The sequence below is a fragment of the Triticum aestivum genome, chromosome 2B, assembly GCF_018294505.1.
Source record: "Triticum aestivum cultivar Chinese Spring chromosome 2B, IWGSC CS RefSeq v2.1, whole genome shotgun sequence".
Lineage (NCBI taxonomy): Eukaryota > Viridiplantae > Streptophyta > Magnoliopsida > Poales > Poaceae > Triticum > Triticum aestivum.
In genome coordinates this window covers 162,607,022-162,624,083 of record NC_057798.1, presented here as the reverse complement: position 1 = coordinate 162,624,083, position 17,062 = coordinate 162,607,022, and positions in this window count along the sequence as shown.

The following is a 17,062-nucleotide window of genomic DNA, read 5'->3' as shown; positions in this document are numbered from 1 at the left end:
GCACTAGCTGTTGGATGAGCCTTTGGCAGCATTGATCAGCTCATGAGCGAGGCACTCAGCCATGGTCTTGACGTTCTTGAAAGCAGCTCGCCTTGGCGCCAGCTGTTGGATGAGCCTTTGGCAGCATTGATCAGCTCATGAGCGAGGCACTCAACCATGGTCTTGACGTTCCTGAAAGCAGTTCACCTTGGAAACACGCACAACCTCGTCCTTCTTCTTGAGGTGCAGCCCCGGGGAGGGGGTCCTGGTCGACCTGCACCACTCGGTAGGATTTTTCAAACTTAGGCGAGTACTGGACTACAGCGAAGCCCCCGAGTGGGAGGATCGCTCACCACTCGGTATGATTTTTCAAACTTAGGCGAGTACTGGACTGCAGCTAAGCCCCCGAGTGGGAGGATCAATCACCACTTGGTAGGATTTTTCAAACTTAGGCGAGTACTGGACTGCAGCTAACCCCCGAGTGGGAGGCTGGCTCACCACTCGGTAGGATTTTCAAACTTAGGCGAGTACTGGACTGCAGCAAAGCCCCCGAGTGGGAGGATCACTCACCACTCGGTAGGATTTTTCAAACTTAGGCGAGTACTGGACTGCAGCTAAGCCCCTGAGTGGGAGGATTGCTCACCACTCGGTAGGATTTTTCAAACTTAGGCGAGTACTGGACTGCAGCTAAGCCCCCGAGTGGGAGGATCGCTCACCACTCGGTAGGATTTTTCAAACTTAGGCGAGTACGGGACTGCGGCTAAGCCCCCGAGTGGGAGGCTGGCTCACCACTCGGTAGGATTTTTCAAACTTAGGCGAGTACTGGACTGCAGCTAAGCCCCCGAGTGGGAAACTTGCTCACCACTCGGAAGGATTTTCTTTTAAACTTAGGCGAAACGGGTTCGAGGCTAAGCCCCCGAGTGGGAGGCTTGCTCACCACTCAGAAGGATTTTTCAGCTTTAGGCGAAGCGGATTCGCAGCTAAGGCACCCACTTGGGGATTTAGGACATGTAAAAAAGAGACAACAATCATTCAGGAGACTGTAAAATCTTTTATAATCAAACTAGAAGGTATCTCTTATTACATCTTATTAGTCTGAACGCTTAAGTGTAAAAGGGGCGGAGCAGCTCCGCATTCCAAGCGCATGGCTCATCTTTATTGTGCTCGACATTGTAAAGACGGTATGCTCCGTCGTGGAGCACTTTGGTGACGATGAAGGGGCCTTCCCAAGAAGGAGCAAGCTTGTGTGGTTTCTGCTGGTCCACCCGAAGAACCAAGTCTCCCTCTTGAAATGCCCGACTCCTCACATTTCTGGCGTGGAATTGATGAAGGTCTTGCTGATAAATGGTCGACCGGATCAAGGTCATCTCTCTTTCCTCTTCCAGGAGATCAACTGCATCTTGCCGAGCCTGTTTTGCTTCCTGTTCTGAGAAAAGTTCGACTCGAGGTGCATTGTGAAGCAAATCACTCAGGAGTACAACTTCAACTCCATAGACTAGGAAGAATGGAGTCCGTCCAGTCGACCGATTTGGAGTCGTCCTCAATCCCCAAAGTATTGATGGAAGTTCATCGACCCAGGCACCTGCTGCATGCTTGAGGTCACACATCAATCAGGGTTTCAGTCCTTTGAGAATCAATCCATTTGCTCTTTCAGCTTGTCCATTCGACTGAGGGTGGGCGACTGAAGCATAGTCAACCCTAGTGCCTTGGGAAGCACAAAAGGCCCTAAACTCGTCAAAATCGACCCATTATCAGTGATGATGATATGTGGAACACCATATCTAAATGTTAATTCTCTGATGAAGCTAACAGTTGTACTTGCTTCAAGGTTTTTGATGGGCTTGGCTTCAATCCATTTGGTGAACATGTCAACTGCTACAACCATATCTAATCCCCAGACAGCAAAAGGCCAAATGACTGGAATAGTCTTCAGAGCTGACGCGGGTTTATGGGACATGTTGGAGTAGAACTGGCAGCCTTCACATTTGTCAACTATTTCTTTTGCCATCTCGTTGGCATGAGGCCAGTAAAATCCGGCTTGGTATGCTTTGGCCACGATGGTCCGGGAGGACGCATGGTGACCACAGGTCCCCGAGTGAATACCATTGAGGATCATTCGGCCTTCTTCTGGCGTGATGCATTTCTGGCTGACTGCAGTTACACTTTCCCTGAACAACTGCCCTCTTATCACAGTAAAGGCTTTGGATCGACGGACAATCTGTCGAGCCTCTTGTTCATCCTTTGGAAGTTCTTTCCTAAGAATGTATGCAATGTATGGCACTGCCAGTCGGTAGTGACGACCAAAACCTCCATGATCAAGGCGACCACGGCTGGGACTTCGACTTCAGTCGGATCTGTGGCACTCTTAGGCTGTGGGGGCTCTTCAGTGATAGGATCTTCCTGAACTGAAGGCGAGTGAATATGTTCCAAAAACACATTGCTAGGAATGGTCTCTCTCTTGGATCCTATCTTTGCCAATTCATCTGCAGCTTGATTTTTCAGTCGGGGTATATGGTGAAGCTCCAACCCTTCAAACTTCTTTTCCAACTTTCTCAGTTACAATAACCAGTCATAGTCGGGCTCCTGACATCCCACTCTTTCATTACTTGATTAACCACCAAATCTGAGTCGTTGTAGACCATGAGGCAACGGACACCAAGTGAAATGGCCATACGCAATCCGTATAAATGTGCTTCATATTCATCTTCATTGTTTGAGGAATCAAAATGAATCTGCAGAACATAGCTGAGCTTGTCTCCGCGGGAGGATACCAATACTACCCCAGCACCGGAACCATTCAGCATTTTGGAGCCATCAAAGAACATGGTCCAATGCTCCGAGTGAACTTGTGTCGGAAGTTGCTGCTCAATCCACTCGGCGAGGAAGTCTGCAATTGCTTGGGACTTGATAGCTTTCTTTGCCTCAAACTTGATATCCAATGGAAGGAGTTCAATCTCCCATTTTGCCACTCGACCAGTTGCATCTCTGTTATTCAGAATTTCAGATAATGGTGCATCGCTGACGACTGTAATGGAGTGGTCAGAGAAATAATGTGCAACCTTCTTCATGGTCATGTAAATTCCATAAACAAGCTTCTGATAATGCGGATATCTTTGCTTGGATGGAGTTAAAACTTCAGAAAGATAGTACACTGGGCGCTGAACTTTATAGGCTTTTCCTTCTTCTTCCCGTTCGACCGTAAGTAAGATACTGGCAACTTGTCCAGTGGCTGCAATGTAAAGCAGTAAAGGTTCCTTGCTGATTGGCGCAGCAAGCACCGGCTGGGTAGAAAGCAGGGCTTTGAGCTCTGCAAACGCTGCGTCAGCTTCATCAGTCCACTCGAACTTATCAGATTTCTTTATCAATTGGTAAACAGGTAAGGCCTTTTCACCAAGACGAGAAATAAATCGACTCAAGGCAGCCAAACAACCAGTAAGCTTCTGAACGTCATGCACACACACAGGGCGTTTCATTCGGAGGATGGTGCTTTCTCTGGGTTTGCGTCGATCCCCCGTTCGGAAACGAGGAAACCGAGCAGTTTTCCACCCGGGACTCCAAATGTGCACTTCGATGGATTAAGCTTGATATCATACCTTCTCAGGTTGGCAAAGGTTTCTGCGAGGTCGGTCAGCAGGTCGGAACCTTTACGCGACTTGACCACAATGTCATCCATGTATGCTTCCACATTTCGACTGATTTGAGTGAGCAGGCACTTCTGAATCATCCTCATGAATGTGGCGCCAGCATTTTAGAGACCAAATGGCATAGTGACATAACAAAAGCACCCGAATGGGGTGATGAAAGCCGTTTTTATTTCATCGAGACCATACAGTAGGATCTGATGATACCCGGAATATGCATCTAGAAAAGACAAGCGCTCGCACCCCACAGTCGAGTCGACAATTTGATCGATGCGGGGGAGAGGGAAATGATCTTTCAGGCAGGCCCAATTGATATGCTTGAAATCGATGCACATACGAAGTGAATCGTCCTTCTTAGGGACCATGACCACATTGGCAAGCCACTCGGAGTGGTAGATCTCTCGGATGAACTCTGCTACTAGGAGCCGATCCACTTCCTCGCCAATTGCTTTTCTCTTCTGCACGGCGAACCGTCGAAGATGCTCTTTAACGGGTTTTGCCTTCGGATCGACACACAAACGATGCTCAGCCCGTCCCCTGGGTACACCTGGCATGTTAGAAGGTTTCCATGCAAAGATGTCCCAGTTCTCACGGAGGAACTGGATGAGCGCTTCTTCCTATTTGCTGTCGAGCGTTGTTGAGATATGAGTCAGTGCAGCATTGGGATCGGTCGGGTCAATATGAATCGGCTTCGTTTCTCCAGATGACTGAAATGCAGAGTTTGTGGCAGGCTTCTTGGCCCGTAACAAATCACTCGGATATGCATTTTTCTGATACCCTCCTGCAATTCAACTGCTACCATTTGTGCATCGGTGATTTTGGAACCCTTCTGAAAGCATTCCTCTGCTTTCTGCCAATTGCCAGTGACTGTGATCACACCTCTGGGGCCAGGCATCTTCAGCTTGAGGTACACGTAACATGGTCGAGCCATAAAACGCGCATAGGCAGGCGTACCCAGAATAGCATGATAGGCGCTCTGGAAATCCACAACTTCAAATGTCAACTTTTCCTTATGGTAATTCTTGGAATCACCAAAAACCACATCAAGGGCGATATGGCCGAGTGATTCGGCTTTCTTTCCAGGGATAACGCCATGAAAACTCATATTGCTCTCGCTAAGTTTGGACATCGGAATGCCCATCCCCTTCAAGGTTTCAGCATAAAGGATATTCAGGCTGCTACCACCATCCATTAGCACATTGGTCAGTCGAGTGCCTTCGACCACTAGGTCGACCACCAACGCTTGCCTCCCAGGGTTGGCTATACGCGTCGGGTGATCATACTGGTCAAATGTGATGACTGTTTGTGACCATTTCAGGTATGTGGTCGTCGTCACCGGAGCAACCATATTTACTTCTCTGTTGATAACTTTCAATCGACTTTTGCTCTCAACATCAGCAAAAATCACCAGGGTGGAATTGACTTTAGGATATCCATCATCTTCCTCTTCGTCCTTGTCCTTGTGTGACTCTTTCTCCTTCTCACTGGGTCGTTTCTCTCGGAATTCCTGGATCAGGAGTCGGCATTGTCGAGTGGTGTGTTTAGGTAGTATTGGTATCCTAGTAATCAGATTACCCTCTTCATCCTTCTTCGTATAAATGTGACATGGTAAATCCAACACATCATTTCCCGCTTGATGTTTTACCTTCTTAGGGGTCTAGGGCCCCATAGGTTTTCCTTTAAACTTTCCTTGAACCACTGCCGCAATTTCACCGGGTGCTGCAGGCTCGGCCTTACGTTTCTGTTTCCGATTGGAATTACCTCCGCCGGCGTCTTGGCCGACTGGTTTACCCTTTCCACTGCAGAGTCGATCCTCTTCTTCCCTGTTAGCATACCGGGTGGCTATTTCCATCATCCGAATCAGAGTCATATCTCCAGTCCGACCGAACTTCAGGACCAGCTCTTGATATTTAACGAATTCCTTGAAGGCACGCACTGCTTGATGCTTAGATACATTTTCCACTATGTGATGCAAAGTGGTCCACCTCTGAATGAAATCCCTTAGAGTCTCACTCGGTTTCTGCACACAATGCTGCAATTCTGTCAACCCTGCTAGCCGCTTGCAAGTACCTTCAAAAGTTCTGACAAATACTCAGGCAAGTTCTTGAAGGAAATATGCCCTAGAGGCAATAATAAAGTTATTATTTATTTCCTCATATCATGATAAATGTTTATTATTCATGCTAGAATTGTATTGACCGGAAACATGATACATGTGTGAATACATAGACAAAACTATAGTCACTAGTATGCCTCTACTTGACTAGCTCATTAATCAAAGATGGTTGTGTTTCCTAACCATAGACATGTGTTGTCATTTGATTAGTGGGATCACATCATTAGAAGAATGATGTGATTGACATGACCCATTCCATTAGCCTAGCACTTGATCGTTTAGTATACTGCTATTGCTTTCTTCATGACTTATACATGTTCCTGTAACTATGAGAATTATGCAACTCCCGTTTACCGGAGGAACACTTTGGGTACTACCAAACGTCACAACATAACTGGGTGATTATAAAGGAGTACTACATGTGTCTCCAAAGGTACATGTTGAGTTGGCGTATTTCGAGATTAGGTTTTGTCACTCCGATTGTCGGAGAGGTATCTCTGGGCCCTCTCGGTAATGCACATCACTATAAGCCTTGCAAGCAATGTAACCAATGAGTTGGTTACGAGATGATGCATTACGTAACGAGTAAAGAGACTTGCCGGTAACGAGATTGAACTAGGTATTGGATACCGACGATCGAATCTCGGGCAAGTAACATACCGATGTCAAAGGGAACAACGTATGTTGTTATGCGGTTTGACCGAGAAAGATCTTCGTAGAATATGTAGGAACCAATATGGGCATCCAGGTCCCGCTATTGGTTATTGACCGAGAATAGTTCTAGGTCATGTCTACATAGTTCTCGAACCCGTAGGGTCCGCACGCTTAACGTTACGATGACAGTTTTATTATGAGTTTATAAGTTTTGATGTACCGAAGTTTGTTCGGAGTCCCGGATGTGATCACAGACATGACGAGGAGTCTCGAAATGGTCGAGACATAAAGATCGATATATTGGACGACTATATTCGGACACCGGAATTGTTCCGAGTGATTTCGGAGAAAACCGGAGTGCCGGAAGGGTTACCGGAACCCCCCGGGAGAGCATTGGGCCTTATGGGCCTTAGGGGAAAGGAGAGAGGGGCGGCCAACATGGGCCACGCGCCCCCTCCCCCTCTGGTCTGAATTGGACTAGGAGGGGGGCGGCGCCCCCCTTTCCTTCCCCCTCTCCCCCTTCCTTCCCCCTCCTAGTAGGAGTAGGAAAGGAGGAGTCCTACTCCTACTAGGAGGAGGATTCCTCCTCCCTTGGCGCGCCCAAGGGGCCGGCTGGCCTCCCCCCCTTGCTCCTTTATATACGGGGGCAGGGGGCACCCCATAGACACACAAGTTGATCTACGGATCGTTCCTTAGCCGTGTGCGGTGCCCCCCTCCACCATATTCCACCTCGGTCATATCGTCGCGGAGTTTAGGCGAAGCCCTGCGCCGGTAGAACATCATCATCGTCACCACGCCGTTGTGCTGACGGAACTCATCTCCGGAGCTTTGCTGGATCGGAGGCGGGAGATCGTCATCGAGCTGAACGTGTGCTGAACTCGGAGGCCCCGTACGTTCGGTGCTTGGATCGGTCGGATCGTGAAGACATACGACTACATCAACCGCGTTGTGCTAACGCTTCCGCTTACGGTCTACGAGGGTACGTGGACATACACTCTCCCCTCTCGTTGCTATACCATCACCATGATCTTGCGTGTGCGTAGGAAATTTTTTGAAATTACTACGTTCCCAACAGTGGCATCCGAGCCTAGGTTTTATGCGTTGATGTTATATGCACGAGTAGAACACAAGTGAGTTGTGGGCGATACAAGTCATACTGCTTACCAGCATGTCATACTTTGGTTTGGCGGTATTGTGAGATGAAGCGGCCCGGACCGACATTACGCGTACGCTTACGCGAGAGTGGTTTCACCATTACGAGCACTCGTGCTTAAAGGTGGCTGGCGGGTGTCTGTCTCTCTCACTTTAGCTGAATCGAGTGTGGCTACGCCCGGTCCTTGTGAAGGTTAAAACAGCACCAACTTGACGAACTATCATTGTGGTTTTTGATGCGTAGGTAAGAACGGTTCTTGCTAAGCCCGTAGCAGCCACGTAAAACTTGCAACAACAAAGTAGAGGACGTCTAACTTGTTTTTGCAGGGCATGTTGTGATGTGATATGGTCAAGACGTGATGCTATATTTTATTGTATGAGATGATCATGTTTTGTAACTGAAGTTATCGGCAACTGGCAGGAGCCATATGGTTGTCGCTTTATTGTATGAAATGCAAACGCCTTGTAATTGCTTTACTTTATCACTAAGCGGTAGCGATAGTCGTAGAAGCAATAGATGGTGTAACGACAACGATGCTACGATGGAGATCAAGGTGTCGCGCCGGTGACGATGGTGATCACGACGGTGCTTCGGAGATGGAGATCACAAGCACAAGATGATGATGGCCATATCATATCACTTATATTGATTGCATGTGATGTTTATCCTTTATGCATCTTATCTTGCTTTGTTTGACGGTAGCATTTTAAGATGATCTCTCACTAAAATTATCAAGAAGTTTTCTCCCTGAGTATGCACCGTTGCCAAAGTTCGTCGTGCCCAGACACCACGTGATGATCGGGTGTGATAAGCTCTACGTCCATCTACAACGGGTGCAAGCCAGTTTTGCACACGCGGAATACTTAGGTTAAACTTGACGAGCCTAGCATATCCAGATATGGCCTCGGAACACGGAGACCGAAAGGTCGAGCGTGAATCATATAGTAGATATGATCAACATAGTGATGTTCACCATTGAAAACTACTCCATCTCACGTGATGATCGGTTATGGTTTAGTTGATTTGGATCATGTGATCACTTAGATGACTAGAGAGATGTCTGTCTAAGTGGGAGTTCTTAAGTAATATGATTAATTGAACTTAAATTTATCATGAACTTAGTACCTGATAGTATTTTGCTTGTCTATGTTTGTTTGTAGATAGATGGCTCGTGCCGCTGTTCCGTTGAATTTTAATGTGTTCCTTGAGAAAGCAAAGTTGAAAGATGATGGTAGCAATTACACGGACTGGGTCCGTAACCTGAGGATTATCCTCATTGCTGCACAGAAAAGTTACGTCCTGGAAGCACCGATGGGTGCCAGGCCTGCTGCCGATGCAACTGACGATGTTAAGAACGTCTGGCAGAGCAAAGCTGATGACTACTCTATAGTTCAGTGTGCCATGCTTTATGGCTTAGAATCGGGTCTTCAACGAAGTTTTGAACGTCATGGAGCATATGAGATGTTCCAGGAGTTGAAGTTAATATTTCAAGCAAATGCCCGGATTGAGAGATATGAAGTCTCCAATAAGTTCTACAGCTGCAAGATGGAGGAGAATAGTTCTGTCAGTGAGCATATACTCAAAATGTCTGGGTATAATAATCACTTGATTCAACTGGGAGTTAATCTTCCTGATGATAGCGTCATTGATAGAATTCTCCAATCACTGCCACCAAGCTACAAGAGCTTTGTGATTAACTATAATATGCAAGGGATGAACAAGACTATTCCCGAGCTCTTCGCAATGCTAAAAGCTGCGGAGGTAGAAATCAAGAAGGAGCATCAAGTGTTGATGGTCAACAAGACCACTAGTTTCAAGAAAAAGGGCAAAGGGAAGAAGAAGGGGAACTTCAAAAAGAACGGCAAGCAAGTTGCTACTCAAGAGAAGAAACCCAAGTCTGGACCTAAGCCTGAAACTGAGTGCTTCTACTGCAAGCAGACTGGTCACTAGAAGCGGAACTGCCCCAAGTATTTGGCGGATAAGAAGGATGGCAAAGTGAACAAAGGTATATGTGATATACATGTTATTGATGTGTACCTAACTAGAGCTCGTAGTAGCACCTGGGTATTTGATACTGGTTCTGTTGCTAATATTTGCAACTCGAAACAGGGACTACGGAATAAGCGAGCACTGGCCAAGGACGAGGTGACGATGCGCGTGGGAAACGGTTCCAAAGTCGATGTGATCGCGGTCGGCACGCTACCTCTACATCTACCTTCGGGATTAGTTTTAGACCTGAATAATTGTTATTTGGTGCCAGCGTTGAGCATGAACATTATATCTGGATCTTGTTTGATGCGAGACGGTTATTCATTTAAACCAGAGAATAATGGTTGTTCTATTTATATGAGTAATATCTTTTATGGTCATGCACCCTTGAAGAGTGGTCTATTTTTATTGAATCTCGATAGTAGTGATACACATATTCATAGTGTTGAAACCAAAAGATGCAGAGTTGATAACGATAGTGCAACTTATTTGTGGCACTGCCGTTTGGGTCATATCGGTGTAAAGCGCATGAAGAAACTCCATATTGATGAGCTTTTGGAATCACTTGATTATGAATTACTTGGTACTTGTGAACCGTGCCTTATGGGCAAGATAACTAAAACGTCGTTCTCCGGAACTATGGAGCGAGCAATTGATTTGTTGGAAATCATACATACTGATGTGTGTGGTCCAATGAATGTTGAGGCTCGCGGCGGGTATCGTTATTTTCTCACCTTCACAGATGATTTAAGCAGATATGGGTATATCTACTTAATGAAACACAAGTCTAAAACATTTGAAAAGTTCAAAGAATTTCAGAGTGAAGTGGAAAATCATCATAACAAGAAAATAAAGTTTCTACGATCTGATCGTGGAGGAGAATATTTGAGTTACGAGTTTGGTCTACACTTGAAACAATGTGGAATAGTTTCGCAACTCATGCCACCTCGAACACCACAACGAAATGGTGTGTCCGAACGTCGTAATCGTACTTTACTGGATATGGTACGATCTATGATGTCTCTTACTGATTTACCGCTATCGTTTTGGGGTTATGCTTTAGAGACGGCTGCATTCATGTTAAATAGGGCACCATCAAAATCCGTTGAGACGACGCCTTATGAAATGTGGTTTGGCAAGAAACCAAAGTTGTCGTTTCTTAAAGTTTGGGGCTGTGATGCTTATGTAAAGAAACTTCAGCCAAATAAGCTCGAACCCAAATCGGAGAAATGTGTCTTCATAGGATACCCAAAAGAGACTGTTGGATACACCTTCTATCACAGATCCGAAGGCAAAACATTCGTTGCTAAGAATGGATCCTTTCTAGAGAAGGAGTTTCTCTCGAAAGAAGTGAGTGGGAGGAAAGTAGAACTTGATGAGATAACTGTATCTACTCCCTTATTGGAGAGTAGTTCATCACAAGAACCGGTTCCTATGACAACTACACCAATTAGTGAGGAAGCTAATGATATTGATCATGAAACTTCAGATCAAGTTTCTACTGAACCTCGTAGGTCTACCAAAGTAAGATCCGCACCAGAGTGGTACGGTAATCCTATTCTGGAAGTCATGTTACTTGACCATGATGAACCTACGAACTATGAGGAAGCGATGATGAGCCCAGATTCCGCAAAATGGCTAGAGGCCATGAAATCTGAGATGGGATCCATGTATGAGAACAAAGTATGGACTTTGGTTGACTTGCCCGATGATCGGCAAGCCATTGAGAATAAATGGATCTTTAAGAAGAAGACTGACGCTGATGGTAATGTAACTGTCTATAAAGCTCGACTTGTTGCAAAAGGTTTTCGACAAGTTCAAGGGGTTGACTACGATGAGACTTTCTCACCCGTAGCGATGCTTAAGTCTGTCCGAATCATGTCGCTGCATTTCATGATTATGAAATTTGGCAAATGGATGTCAAAACTGCATTCTTGAATGGATTTCTAGAAGAAGAGTTGTATATGATGCAGCTAGAAGGTTTTGTTGATCCAAAAGGTGCTAACAAAGTGTGCAAGCTCCAGCGATCCATTTATGGACTGGTGCAAGCATCTCGGAGTTGGAATAAACGTTTTGATAGTGTGATCAAAGCATATGGTTTTATACAGACTTTTGGAGAAGCCTGTATTTACAAGAAAGTGAGTGGGAGCTCTGTAGCATTTTTGATTTTATATGTAGATGACATATTATTAATTGGAAATGATATAGAATTTCTGGATAGCATAAAGGGATACTTGAATAAAAGTTTTTCAATGAAAGACCTCGGTGAAGCTGCTTACATATTAGGCATCAAGATCTATAGAGATAGATCAAGACGCTTAATAGGACTTTCACAAAGCACATACCTTGACAAAATTTTGAAAAAGATCAAAATGGATCAGGCAAAGAAAGGATTCTTGCCTGTGCTACAAGGTGTGAAGTTGAGTCAAACTCAATGCCCGACCACAGCAGAAGATAGAGAGAAAATGAAAGATGTTCCCTATGCTTCAGCCATAGTCTCTATCATGTATGCAATGTTGTGTACCAGACCTGACGTATGCTTAGCAATAAGCTTGGCAGGAAGGTACCAAAGTAATCCAGGAGTGGATCACTGGACAGCGGTCAAGAACATCCTGAAATACCTAAAAAGGACTAAGGATATGTTTCTCGTATATGGAGGTGACAAAGAGCTAGTCGTAAATGGTTACGTCGATGCAAGCTTTGACACTGATCCGGACGATTCTAAATCGCAAACCGGATACGTGTTTTTATTAAACGGTGGAGCTGTAAGTTGGTGCAGTTCTAAACAAAGCATCATGGCGGGATCTACATGTGAAGCGGAGTACATAGCTGCTTCTGAAGCAGCAAATGAAGGAGTCTGGATGAAGGAGTTCATTTCTGATCTAGGTGTCATACCTAGTGCATCAGGACCAATGAAGATCTTCTGCGACAATACTGGTGCAATTGCCTTGGCAAAGGAATCCAGATTTCACAAGAGGACCAAGCACATCAAGAGACGCTTCAATTCCATTCGGGACCAAGTCCAAGTGGGAGACATAGAGATTTGCAAGATACATACGGATCTGAATATTGCAGACCCGTTGACTAAGCCTCTCTCACGAGCAAAACATGATCAGCACCAAGACTCCATGGGTGTTAGAATCATTACTATGAAATCTAGATTATTGACTCTAGTGCAAGTAGGAGACTGAAGGAAATATGCCCTAGAGGCAATAATAAAGTTATTATTTATTTCCTCATATCATGATAAATGTTTATTATTCATGCTAGAATTGTATTAACCGGAAACATGATACATGTGTGAATACATAGATAAAACTATAGTCACTAGTATGCCTCCACTTGACTAGCTCATTAATCAAAGATGGTTGTGTTTCCTAACCATAGACATGTGTTGTCATTTGATTAGTGGGATCACATCATTAGAAGAATGATGTGATTGACATGACCCATTCCGTTAGCCTAGCACTTGATCGTTTAGTATACTGTTATTGCTTTCTTCATGACTTATACATGTTCCTGTAACTATGAGAATTATGCAACTCCCGTTTATCGAAGGAACACTTTGGGTACTACCAAACGTCACAACGTAACTGGGTGATTACAAAGGAGTACTAGAGGTGTCTCTGAAGGTACATGTTGAGTTGGCGTATTTCGAGATTAGGTTTTGTCACTCCGATGTCGGAGAGGTATCTCTGGGCCCTCTCGGTAATGCACATCACTATAAGCCTTGCAAGCAATGTAACCAATGAGTTGGTTACGAGATGATGCATTACGTAACGAGTAAAGAGACTTGCCGGTAACGAGATTGAACTAGGTATTGGATACCGATGGTCGAATCTCGGGCAAGTAACATACCGATGACAAAGGGAACAACGTATGTTGTTATGCGGTTTGACCGATAAAGATCTTCGTAGAATATGTAGGAACCAATATGGGCATCCAGGTCCCGCTATTGGTTATTGACCGAGAATAGTTCTAGGTCATGTCTACATAGTTCTCGAACCCGTAGGGTCCGCACGCTTAATGTTACGATGACAGTTTTATTATGAGTTTATAAGTTTTGATGTACCGAAGTTTGTTCGGAGTCCCGGATGTGATCACGGACATGACGAGGAGTCTCGAAATGGTCGAGACATAAAGATCGATATATTGGACGACTATATTCGGACACCGGAATTGTTCCGGGTGATTTCGGAGAAAATCGGAGTGCCGGGGGGGTTACCAGAACCCCCCGGGAGAGCATTGGGCCTTATGGGCCTTAGGGGAAAGGAGAGAGGGGCGGCCAACATGGGCCGCACGCCCCCTCCCCCTCTGGTCCGAATTGGACTAGGAGGGGGGCGGCGCCCCCCTTTCCTTCCCCCTCTCCCCCTTCCTTTCCCCTCCTAGTAGGAGTAGGAATGGAGGAGTCCTACTACTAGGAGGAGGATTCCTCCTCCCTTGGCGCGCCCAAGGGGCCGGCCGGCCTCCCCCCTTGCTCCTTTATATACGGGGGTAGGGGGCACCCCATAGACACACAAGTTGATCTACGGATCGTTCCTTAGCCGTGTGCGGTGCCCCCCTCCACCATATTCCACCTCGGTCATATCGTCGCGGAGTTTAGGCGAAGCCCTGCGCCGGTAGAACATCATCATCGTCACCATGCCGTCGTGCTAACGGAACTCATCTCCGGAGCTTTGCTGGATCGGAGGCCGGAGATCGTCATCGAGCTGAACGTGTGCTGAACTCGGAGGCCCCGTACGTTCGGTGCTTGGATCGGTCGGATCGTGAAGACGTACGACTACATAAACCGCGTTGTGCTAACGCTTCCACTTACGGTCTACGAGGGTACGTGGACATACACTCTCCCCTCTCGTTGCTATACCATCACCATGATCTTGCGTGTGCGTAGGAAATTTTTTGAAATTACTACGTTCCCCTACAGTTCTTCCCAACTGAATATACTGCCCGGGGCTAACTGAGTCAACCACGCTCTGGCTGACCCTTCCAACATCACAGGAAGATGCTTCATGGCCACTGCTTCATTTCCACCACCAATCTGCACAGCCACTCGGTAATCCTCAGGCCAAGTTTCGGGCTTGGACTCTCCGGTGAACTTGCTGACTCCGGTCGCCAACCTAAAGTTGGGAGGAATCACTGCAGCCCTGATGGATCTGCTGAAACATTCTGGACCTGAAACATGAACTCTACTGCCGGTCAAACGATCTCTGTCACGGTCTTCTCTGTGTGCTCTATTCTGGTCGACTAGACCTTGAACGAGAATAGATCTCGCATCAAAGCCTGGCTCTCTTGGGTCGGCCGGAACTCTGCGCTTGCCACTGTGAAGGCGTCTATCATTGTATTGCCGAGGCACATATGACCCACTCCTTGGAGGAGGTGTGGGCAGTCGACAACGGTCGTCACGACCGAGTCGGTGATCATATTGCCCCTGGTTCCTGTACTGATCCTGCTGTTGCCCACGACCTTCACGCCGCAGGGGCAATCTTAGGCTGTGGGCAGATTGAACTGTATCCACCACCACGGATCTGCTATGAATCATATTCCGCGACTGAGACACCGTTGCATTCTGTTCTCTTGCTGCCCGGAGTAAGGCCCGGATCTGCATCAAACCTCTTCCAACCTCTGACTGGGAAGGCTGAATTGACTCTGCTATTCGGGCTGCAGCTGTGAGATTTTGAATCGGAGTGCGGTATACCTTAGGTGGAGGCGAACAAAGCTGTCGTCTACTGGACTCGGGGATTCGCTCCCGAGCACGCTCGTCGAGTGCGCGCTGGAGGTTCTCCAGTCGAGTGTGCTCAGCCAAATTAGCCAAGCGCACCTCTTCCAAGGCCCGAGCCTTGGGGGTTTCTCCAATGATGGGCGTGTGGAGTGCATCCATGTTGCGGCAACAAAGTTCTTCCCTCTGCTGCAAAGAGAGGGGTTCGGGATGGTACTTCTCGTGGACGCGCGACGGATCACCGCCACCATCACCGCCGTCTTCGCGGCGGAAACCAGGCGGGCTACATGGTCCGTCGACCATCAAAACTTCAGCCATAGGGTCGCTGCTATCGCACTCGGATGCGGTCTCGACGGAGCCAGTCGACAGGTCGAACAGGCCGTAGAGAGTTTTGTCGGGCTCGATTGCCGCGACTTGCTGGGTGGCCGAATGACGAGCCACCGCGTGTTTCACCCACCGCTGAAGCCGTGACCGACCAGATTGCTTGCGGCGGCGAACAGCGGGGAGAGAAGACATCATCAGAGCCGACCGATATTGGGTCGACGGCTGCCGGAGAAGGACGCCGCGTACGCGAGCACAAAACTGCGTTGCCCCTCGGACGGGGAGCACCTCGATGTCAAGGGGAGCTTCCTGAAGCCAGGCGGAGTCGTCGGCGATGAAAACGAGCGCGCCGAGACGGATCTCGCAGCCCTCAGCCAATCCACCGCCAGAAACCATGATGATGGGGATAAAAAAACTGCAACTTCACCAACAAGTCGCTAAGACACCTGCCCCACAGTGGGCGCCAACTGTCGTGGTCCTAAGACTGACAGTAGAAAGGGGGTAGGTATGGAGAGGCAAGATCTCAGCTATGGTGAAGGTGTACACACAAGATTTACGAGTTCAGGCCCTTCACGGAGGAAGTAATAGCCCTACGTCTCGGTGCCCGGAGGCGGTCGACTGGATTATATGTGTGTGATGTTACAGGGGGTGCGAACCCTTGTCCCAAAGGAGGGGGTGGCTTATATAGAGTGCGCCAGGACCCCAGCCATCCTCCATTACAAGGGGCTTAATGTACATAAAGTAGGGGCGTTACTGATAACACAGGCCATAAGTGCTATTAATGACCTTAAAGACTACGGAGTGAATGTCTGACCGTTGCAGTGTTGAGTGACTCCTGGTCTTCAGTAGGTCGAGTGATTCCTTATATGGTCGAGTGACAACAGGTAGGAGGGGTACCCGAGTGATATGATTGGTCGAGTGGATTGCACTCGACACCTTTGACTAGGGGTTCTTTGTTGCCTCTTGGACTTCTTATCTTCTAGGGTAGTGACCTTGGGTAGGGCGTATAGGTCAAGCCTATGACCCTACCCCGGGTCTGTACCCTCATCACCTAGAACACATAATATTGATTCCTAGCTGTGTGCGGCGCCCCCCTCCACAGTTTACGCCTCCGATCATATTCACATAGTGCTTAGGCGAAGCCCCACGCGGATCACTTCACCATCACCATCACCACGCCATCGTGCTGACGCAACTCTCCCTCGACACTTTGCTGGATCAAGAGTTTGAGGGACGTCATCGAGTTGAATGTGTGTAGAACTCGGAGGTGTCGTATGTTTGATACTTGATCGGTCGGAACGAGAAGAAGTTCGACTACATCAGCCGTGTTAATAAACGCTTCCGCTTACAGTCTACGAGGGTACGTGGACACACTCTCCCCTCTCGTTGCTATGCATCTCCTAGATAGATCTTGCATGAGCGTAGGATTTTTTTTGAAATTGCATGCTACATTTCCCAACAATACCAACTCTGTGGGACTGAAGTGCGATGGT